The sequence below is a fragment of the Panthera onca genome, chromosome B4, assembly GCF_046562875.1.
Source record: "Panthera onca isolate mPanOnc1 chromosome B4, mPanOnc1 haplotype 2, whole genome shotgun sequence".
In the NCBI taxonomy this organism is placed as follows: domain Eukaryota; kingdom Metazoa; phylum Chordata; class Mammalia; order Carnivora; family Felidae; genus Panthera; species Panthera onca.
The window spans coordinates 139,470,117-139,479,936 of NC_138345.1; positions in this window are offsets into that span (position 1 = coordinate 139,470,117).

The window sequence follows — 9,820 nt, forward strand, 5'->3', positions numbered from 1 at the left end:
ATTGCAATCACCAGACAAGCTCTAAAAAGAAACAGAAAGAGGCATATTGGGGAACTAGAATGGAATGCTAAAACGCACTCAACTACACCAAAATAAAACAGGAAATAAAGAGCCAGAAGAAACGAAAAAATGTAGAGAACAGATAGCATGATGGTCTCTGAACCCACTCACACCCATTATTACACTAAATGTAAATGGATAAAACACTGAGATCTTGGACCACAGTTGTCAGACTGGAAAAAACCCGAAGCCTCAGCTCTACACTGTTCACAGAGGAACATTCTAGATAGAAAGACACAGGGTGAAAATAAAGGGTGGAGGAAGGGGTGACATGCCAGGAATAAGCATGAGATGTGTGTGGCTACATTAATATGAGACACTGCAGACTTCAGAGAGATGAAGGAGCTCATTTCACAACGAAAACTGGAAAAATTCATCGAGACCTTAAAAAAACACAAACCAAAACCTAAGGTGCTTCATCTAATGACAGAATTTCAAAACAAATGAAGCAAAGATAGATGGGATTAAAGGGAGAAAGATCTCTTTCTTTCTATATATAGAAAATATATATATGTTCTATATATGTAGAACATATAACTGCAGAACTTGCTTTTCAAGTGCACAAGGTACAGTCACCAAGATAAGCTTATGCAGAGCATAAAACAAGCCACAATGAACATGAATATAAACAAATCATACAGAGCATTTATCTGACGAAAACTGACTTCAAGTCTGTAATGATCACTTATCTGGCAGAATTAGCAAATATGATTGAGATGAAAACTTCTTCTAATTGATCTATAAGTGAACCAAAATCTCAGGATTTGTTTATAGAAATTGACAGATTAAAACCATAATATATGTAAAAGTGTAAAGATGCAGTAAGTTTAGCCTGTGTAATTTTGGAAAAGAACAAATTTGAAGGATTTATACCACCTTGTTGCAAAGTGTAACGTAAAGCTACAATAATCAAGATCATGTGACACAATCTCAAGTAGAGCCCAACAGACCAATGGAACAGAACAGAGAGCGGGCACAGACACACATGTATTCCGTCAGCTGGATCTCGGCAAAGGTGGTATTGTAAACGTTCATATTAATCACTAATTCTAACATAACTGGAATTAATTTTGGTGTTTATAGAGGAGTATATGATCCCAGGGCACCTAATACAAAACCCAACATTTCCCCAAAAGTGCATTTAATGTCAATGTATTGCTTTTTCTAATTAAATACATCTTTACACTTAAAATATAAAGAGCATGGTGGCAACAGCATCACGTGTGCTGGTGAGGCTGACCCACGCCATGTCTTTGTGCTGCAGCCCCTGCGGGTTGGCAAGGGTGCAGTGGAGAGAAGTCTGCTCTGTGGAGCCATTCAGGGTCCAGGCTCCTTTCCATCCCAGGGCCTTGAGGCTGTCTGCTCGATTCTCTTCATCTGGCTGGCCAAAGGGGAGCTAAGAAGGTAGCATAGGGTCCTAGAGTGTCTTCTCAGGGTCAGGGCTAAAAACAGCACGGATGCCTCTGCCTCCATTCCATTGGCCACAACTCAGCCACGTGATCCTTGATCCCAAGAAAGGCTGGGACTGCAGGCTAACCACGGGACAGGACGACAGGAAAGGACACAGTGAGCACGTGGCGTCGCCCATCGTGACCCCGGATGCTGAGTGAGACCTTGCCCCGTGCCAGGCTCTGCTGGTGCACTAGTCCGTGTTGTCCTCACAAGAGATGGAAGGCCCCCACCGCCCCCGTCACCCCCATTTCATCGTAATGCAAATCCCACCAAGGATGCGGCCGAGATGGGGCAAGGGGGATGCAGGGGATGCGAGGTGGACTTTAGGTACTTCCAGCAGAGCCTGGTAATTACTTGGGTTGGGAAGGGAGGGGCTCGGTGAGGAAGGAGATCTCAGAATGTTTCCTACATTTTCAATTTGGAGATCTGTGTTGGTGGTGATCCCGCTGATGGTGATGGAGAGCGTTCCCGAGATTGGAGGCTGGGCTCTTTGCTAAGTTACCCAGTTCCCACTGTCCCCTCTATGGTAGGGAACCGTAGGGAGCCAGACCACGTGGTCTCCGGCCCCTGATCTGCTCCTAGCAGCTGGGGACCGTGCTGGGCCATTCCGTGGCTGCCACTGTTCCCCTTCAGTAAACCAGGACAACAGTCGCGCCAGCCTGGTGTTGGTGTCGGGACTCAGTGACTTGGACAGTGTCCAGCGTGTGGTGGGCGGTAGATGGTGTTGCTGTTACAATGCGCTCAGTCACTTGACCCCTCCTCCCCTCCCAAGTTGTCTCTCAGTCTTCTGCAAGCCATGGTGAAGCACAGGCTCTCCAGGGCGTCCAGATGGCTCCTCCCACCCGGGTTTGTCTAGGGAGCTCCCCAAGCACCCTGACCTTGGTCTCCATGGTCCCTCATGGCGAGAAGCCTGAGCTAGCAGTGGGGGAAGGAGGGAGAACTGAGGAGTTCTCTCGGGGTTTCTGTCCCATCCCAGCATCCCAGCCTCGGCCGCCAGCTTCCTGGTCCCGGGGCCGACCCGGTAAGAGGCAACCAGTGGAAATCTCCCGGGAAGCTGTCCTGCACCCACATGACACAGAGCAATTGCCAGTGCCCCCAAGTACATCTGGCTGGCTTGCTCCTGGAGGAATGAGTTAGACACTCCAAGACGGGACACGTTGTCCTGACAGACTAATGTGCAATTTATCAGAATGTAAAGATAACTAGACAATAGCAATTTCCTCCTGGAATCTTTCTCATGCGGTGGGAAATAAAATTGTTATGTATTATAATAAAGATTGTATTTTTGTATCCGTGGCTTTTCTAAAGCGCTAACGCTGTTGTGGGTGATTTCTTTCAGAACATCAAAAGATAAATCACGGAAAATACACGGAGCAGCTCTTGAGACAGACCTTGCATTAAAGCTGTTACCCTGTGAAGTGCAGACCTTAGGTCCCACTTCACTTTTACCGTCCATTCATTCGTATTTTGCCTCTTTAAGGAGGATGTGAGGAGGGAGCCCGAGTCAGACCAGGAAGCCCTGCCCACCGAGGACAGCCCTCAGCCTCGGCGCTGGGTCAGATCCTGTGGATTCTCGGAGGAGACGGGTGTCCAGGACCGGGACTGGCCTTGCAGAGGCGTGACTATGCTGTCAGCTCACAGCGGCGGCCACGTTGGCGGAAGCAAACGCTCAGAGCTCCGGACTTGTGTCCCCTGGCCCGTAGGTCAGGCACAATCCTGATGGATCGCCGTGACCCCAGAAGACTTCCATGTGAGGCGTCCAGGAGCAGAGTCAGTCCTGCCTGTGGCTCAAATCCCTCCCCCTCCATTTCCCACGACGTGAGGTCCACACGCAGCGGCCCAGCCTCTAAAGCCCTCAGCAAACTGGCTCAGGTGGCCTCTTCGGACGTCCCTCTTGCTGACTTCACTTTCACAAGACGGCTCTGCGTCATGGAAGGAGAGGGGTCCTGGGAGAACACCGTCCCGAGTTCATTCCAAGTTCCCGCAGAGCTAATGGGGCTGCCTTTGTAAGCCAGAGTGGGGTTCACGGGTACCAGGCTCTCCCACGGCACGCATGAGCCGTGGGCTCCGGGAGGACAGGCGCAGGCCCTCTCCGACTCTGTTTGGGGCCTCATTCTCCAGATGCTCACAGCAGATCTTTAAGGGATGTTTATTAATTAATGACTTCCAGGAAGGTAATCTAGCAAAAAGCTGTCAATTCCACACACACACACACACACACACACACACACGCGCACACACACAGTAGCCAGTCAATCAGACAAACACAAGATGCCAAGGAATCACACTGAGAAGTAACCTCACTTTGTTTTATCAATTATTTTTTTTAATTTTTTTAACATTTTTATTTATTTTTGAGAGACAGAGAGAGACGGAGCATGAGCAGGGGAGGGGCAGAGAGAGAGAGGGAGACACAGAATCCGAAGCAGGCTCCAGGCTCTGAGCTGACGGCACGGAATCTGACTCGGGGCTCAAACCCATGAACTGTGAGATCATGACCTGAGCCAAAGTCGGACGCTCAACTGACTGAGCCACCCAGGCGCCCCTGTTTGGTCAATTGTAAGCAGGTACATGGAAATTAGGGGAGAACACCCTTAGCGCTTCAAACTAGGGGTAGTTTGGCCCCTCAAAAGCTGAGAGACAAGAGATCACGGTTCAGCGATTCTCAATCCAAAACCAGCAGCAGACAGGAAATGTATATTCGTATTGAGAAATTGCTGTATCATTATCTCCAGACCTGAGACCCCACCAGAACCCAGCCGGGCAGCCCACATCTTGGGTGTGGGACAAGACCCGGTGTGGGCAGCTCTGGGCTGCAAATTCAGCCCCTTGGGTTTTCCAGACCAACACCAGGTAGCAGCACAATGCATTTTTGTCCGAACAAATTTTTTTTTCCCTCGGTGGAAAGGATAGAGAATTTGGAGGTGGGACACCATGGCTGGAGCCCCCACCATGGCGCTGGAAAGTCAACCGTGCTTGCTGGGAAATGGTGGGTGTTAACGTCTTTATCCTCCAGCAACGATCTTAGGAACGGGTGATCCCATTATCCTTCTTGCCTGGTGCGGAGACCGGGTGGGGTTGGTGGCTCACGCGGCCCCTGCCCCATGGGCCCGGCTTATAAACTTCTCAGCTCCTCCCACCCCGACTCTGAAATCACCCATGTGACTCACACATCCAGTGGGTGTCGGCAAAGGTAAAGTGGGGCTGGGAAGGGTGTGCTCTCTTCCCACTCTCTCTCAGAGTCCTGTCAGCACCAAGAGCCTGGCCACCTGCTGGGGTGACAGACGCACGGAGCGGAGCCCTGTGGCCCCACTGAGGCATCCTGGAACACCCAGCCATCTGCCCGGCCACAAGACGACCCAAGTTTAGGTCCGCCATCAGCCCAAAGAGGCCCAGGCCAGCACAACCTCGTGGCCAACACGGACAACCTGAGAAACATCAGACACGGTTTCTTTAAAGATGGTGTTTCTGGAGCGTCTGTGTGGCTCAGTGGGTTGAGCATCCGACTCTCGATCTCAGCTCAGGTGATGGTCTGGCAGTTCGTGGCTTCGAGGCCCGTGTCAGGCTCGGCATTGACAGTGTGGAGCCTGCTTGGGATTCTGTCTCTCCCTCTCTGTGCCTCTCTCGCGCACCAAATAAATAAATAAACTTAAAAAAGACGGTGTTTCTCCATCTCTGCCTTTCTACAGGACAAGTCTTGGTAGGGGGTGGCCGCCCCGTGCATTGTAAGATGCTTAACAGCATTCCTGGCCTCACCCGGCAAATGCCAATAGTGCCCAGCCCGAGTCACGACAATAAAAATATCTCTGGACATTTCCTCGTAGTCTTGCTGGGGGCAAACGCTCCTGACTGAACACCACTGCTGCAAGCCTCTGGGTTTGGGGGCGGGGTTTGCTAGGCAGTGCTGATGTGACAATAGCTAAGTCCTACAGGGAACACAGAAGGAACAGTTCACTTGTAAGCCCACGGAGCTAGAACTGTTGACTGATTCACTCGCGGGGAAACCACTCTGGCACCTGGGTGCTCCCCCCGCCCCAGCCCTGCAGAGCGGCTCATGGGTGTCACTGCCCCGGACGACTGTCCAGCTCCAGGAAAGCCGCTGGCCTCTCCACGCTGCACATCGTACTCAGCCTGAGTCTTTCTAGGGTGGAAAACAGGCAGGAGTCCTTTCCTTTGTTCTTCCCACGCAGACTCACAGTTCGCCTCGGGAACGGCAAACCTGGAGCTCAGAGCGGGGACGCACTCCCCCAGCCCTGCAGGCCAGGGTCCTCACATTGGGTCTCTGACCCCTTGGCACATGCGTGCATCCTCCTGGGTCTCTCTCAGCCGGGGGAAAACACCTTGGGGCTGGATGCTCCCTGCCCCTAGGCAACAGGTGACTATCTCGGCCACGTTCTTTCCTCCCAGGACCTGGATATTCTGACTTGTCACTCTGTGCTTCTGTCTCGTGTTGAGCAAAAGTTACACCGGGACCACCGTTCACACTTCCTGAGGAGAAGGCCACTCATGCCCCTTTCTCTTGCCTTGGGTCACCAAGCCTCTGGTGGGTGAGCCTTCTAAGAGCCCAGAGAAGCTGTCTGCACGCACCTCTGGGGATTCCAGAGCAACCGCTGCACCTGCCAGCCGCCCACCAGCTCCGTGGGTCCTTCAGAGAGTGTCTCCTCGCCATCGGTGAGTCTCAGTGGCCTGACCTGCCCACTGCTGTCACAGGCGCTCGCTCCTACCAGTCAGCTGCAAATGCGGGGTTCAGGAAACAGCGTGATTGATGAGCGCTGATCACACCCCAAAATGACGGCAGAACACAGGGCATCTGGTCTGACTTGGAGAGAAAGGTGGGCTCAGAAAGGTTGCCGGGATGCGGGGTCACCCAGGGAGAGAGCAGCCTCGAGGAGAGCAGTGTTCTTTGTGGCTACGATGTCTTGCCCTCCTCCCTGGAAGGGTTTGGGGAAGGACCCTCACTGTCCTGGGTCCCCCTGTGCCCACAGCATCCTCTCCATTAAGAATTGGGGCCAAGAGCTTTCCCAGGAAGAGAGGTGGGAGGGAATCCCTCAAAATGTGGAGATTCTGTGAAACAGGGAACGTGGGGCATATAAGTAAGTCTAGTGGGTATAGACGGGAGGCCCAGGGGCCCACATACTGGTCGTCCAGGCTGCACCCTCAGACCCCGAAAGGAAGACACAGCTTGGATGAGGGGGAGAGGTCAGGGCAGGGTCCCTGATGTGCGTGTCGGGGGGCAGGGGACCCGTGGGCCCCAGACATGGACCGAAGAGCCAGCTGGACTGCTTCCTCCCCGCGGGACCCCCATGCACACCTCTGCTCCTCCCTCCCATTGAAAACGCCTTCCAGGGCCATCCTGGCCAGGACGATTTTCGCTCACCCTGGTCCTTGAACATCCTCCCTGTAGCCTCACCATCTTGACCAGAGAGCAGGTGCCCTCCCAGGACCAGCACTGCCCAACCCGCCCCGCTCGCTCTGCTGTCCCTGCGGGTCCCCATTTCCCTGACCCTGTACTTGTGGGACCTGTCAGCCTCTCGCCTCCACTCACCGTCAGGAGGCCTTGGGGGCACCACGCGGGCCCCTGACTTCCCTCCGGCTCTCCGCCAGCTTTCCTCACTCAGACACAACAGAAGCACCGAGGTCACTGCTCTTCCTCTTGAGGAAACATGTCACCAGCTCGGACAATTTCCCTGATTTCCCCACAACTTCTTACCTCCAATGGTCTCGCGATGGAGCCCGTTATCATCATCACGGTGTGCATCTGGGGAGTGGGGCTGCCTGGCGGCTCCCACGTCACCCAGTTCAGCCGATGCCTGGCAACCGGGACATCTAGGGGATGCGGCCTCGGGATCACAGGGCAGTGACGCACCCGGGGACAGAGGCTTTGCAGGTTTGCAGGCGGAATGAGCCTCCCTTCCCGGGCCAGGAGCACAGAGCGCCTGTTGGGCCCTGCACTGAGCAGTTGCCACAGCCCCTGTCCTCCCCGGCCGGTCCCTGCAGGACAGGGCCCGCCACACGCTCCCACCCTGACCCCACTGGGCCGACCCCGAACAGGACTGGGGCTCTGCCTCTCGGTGTGGGTCTGATGGGCCCGGAGAAGCAAGGATGTCCACACCTTACACCTGGTGCTGTAGCTACCATGTGATGGGAGAAATGAACACGTGGGGTCTGCTTCCAGACCCCCACCACAAGCGTGATGAAATGGGGAACTTCCCAGGGGTGTGGCCGCTTCCTGGCTGCTGAGGGAAGACTGTTAGTTCTTCAGGAATATTGTGAGGTGGTTGTTTAAATGTCGGTGAAGCGGGGTGAGCTGTGGACCCCTTTCCCCAATAGACACGTCTCCCCCGAAGCTGTGGGTGTGGGTGCACCAGGGCGGAAACGGAGTCTTGTCATTAGGGCTCGGGAGATGAGCTCATCCTGCACAGAGGCCCTATGTCCATCGACAGGTGTCTTTACGAGAGACGGCCAGAGGGAGACGGGAGACCCACACGCGCGAGGGTGGAGGCCGCGGGGAGACAGGCAGAGACCGGATGACGCGGCCACAAGACACAAACAGCCTGAGCTGCCGGGAGCCGGCAGAGGCGGGAAGGAACCTCCCCAGGAGCCCGGGGGATGGGGGGCGGGGGGGGGGGCAGCCTTGCCCACACCTTGATTTCAGACGTCGGGCTCCAGGCTGCGAGAGAACAAAATTCTGCTGTCGTGAGCCCCGAGTTTGTAGTCTTTTCTTTGTGGCAGCCCCAGGAAACTAATACAGTAGACGTCATTAAAAAATGATACTATGTCCCTTTACAATTAAAGAAGTAAAAATAAGAACGATCATACTTGAAGCTCAGCACTTTCCGACTGCTTTACTACACCTGTTATTTCATTTAGGCCGCTCGTCCTGCGCAGTGGCAACGCCGTTCAGGGGCGTTCAGGGTGCTGCTCTGCCATACCCCACGTTCAGCGAGGTCACGTTTGGAGCTTGGTGGCACCAGGGCAACAGGGCAGCACTCGACGCGTGGCTGGTTGTCTGGAGGCTGAGCGATCGAGGCACTGACTGAACGTGCAGGGGTGTAGTGACGTGGCCATCACTGGGGCCCTCTGCACGGCACCCAAGGACGGAGACAGAGTCATCGAGGGCTTGGAAACCGTTGCCCCACTCAGAACGGAGGCGCTGGAGCCGTCGGCCAAGGGTGAGCCAACGGCACGCGGGCTGTTGATCCGCCTTTACCTTGCGTGTTACTCACGGGTGTGAGCGGACCATCAGCCAACGTCCCTGTTGGAGCTGCCCTCATTCATCAATTGCAGCTATGGGCTGGCTGCATATTCAAGACTTCAGCAAAAATCAATGAAAGGCTTCCTTGAGAATCAATCGCCTGTGTGGAATGTGTAATAAAGGACACAGTGTTGTTTCTTACTATGTGCAAATTGTGTACCGTACATCCTTTGTATCGGTAAAATGTAATAAAAAGACGCCCTGAAGGTTGAGGTACTTGCACCGGGTTCTAGCCCACGTTACAGGGAGGTTAGTTGCCTGAAATCCCTTGGGCGTAAGTAGGAAAAGCAATTTTAAAGCTTCAAGAGATTGAGATACAGGAGGGGTTTTATCATTCCATCCCACCTGGCATTTCCGCTAAGTCCCTCTGATGGCCTGGTCTTCACTCTCTTTGCCACAGAGTGAAAATAAATTGGAAAGAAAGTGAAGCAGAAGGCTCTTTAGGAGACCAGAGAGCTGCCCCCTACAGACCATGTGGGGGATTCCAAGAGGGTTGGTTCCCGCTTGCGCTCCGCCAGGTCCCCTGCTCCATTCTGACCACCTGTGCCTCCAGCCACATGGCCACTGCTACTCCAGGGATTAGATGAGTTTCTCATTCAAAAAATTGTAGTCAATGGACATGCTCAAGCGTGCCTGTTAAAACCTCATGAGAATTAGTGCAATGCGTCAAGGACTGGCAACAGGAGGGGAACAAGAGTAGGGAGGGCAGTGAAAATACGCAAAGTTGCCTTTGCCCGGCCTGTGTTGTCCCAGAGTGGGTCTGAGGAGCCCTTCTGCTGGCCCCAACAGAGCTCGCTGGCAGAGGCAAGGGGAGCCTTGGCCCCAGAGCATGGCAGCGGTTACCCAGTTGGTATGGAGACCCGGCCGGGCCGTGTGGAAGGCCATCGGCGAGACGCCGGGACCGGACAGCTTGCGCGCCCTCCACATACCATGGCCAAACACCCAGCGCGCCCAGACCACATGACTCCCACTCACGGTCCAGTCATGATTCACGGCGTCTCTTTCCATCTTCAACACGTCTGGGTTGGAAGGATGAATTTTCTCTTCACTGTT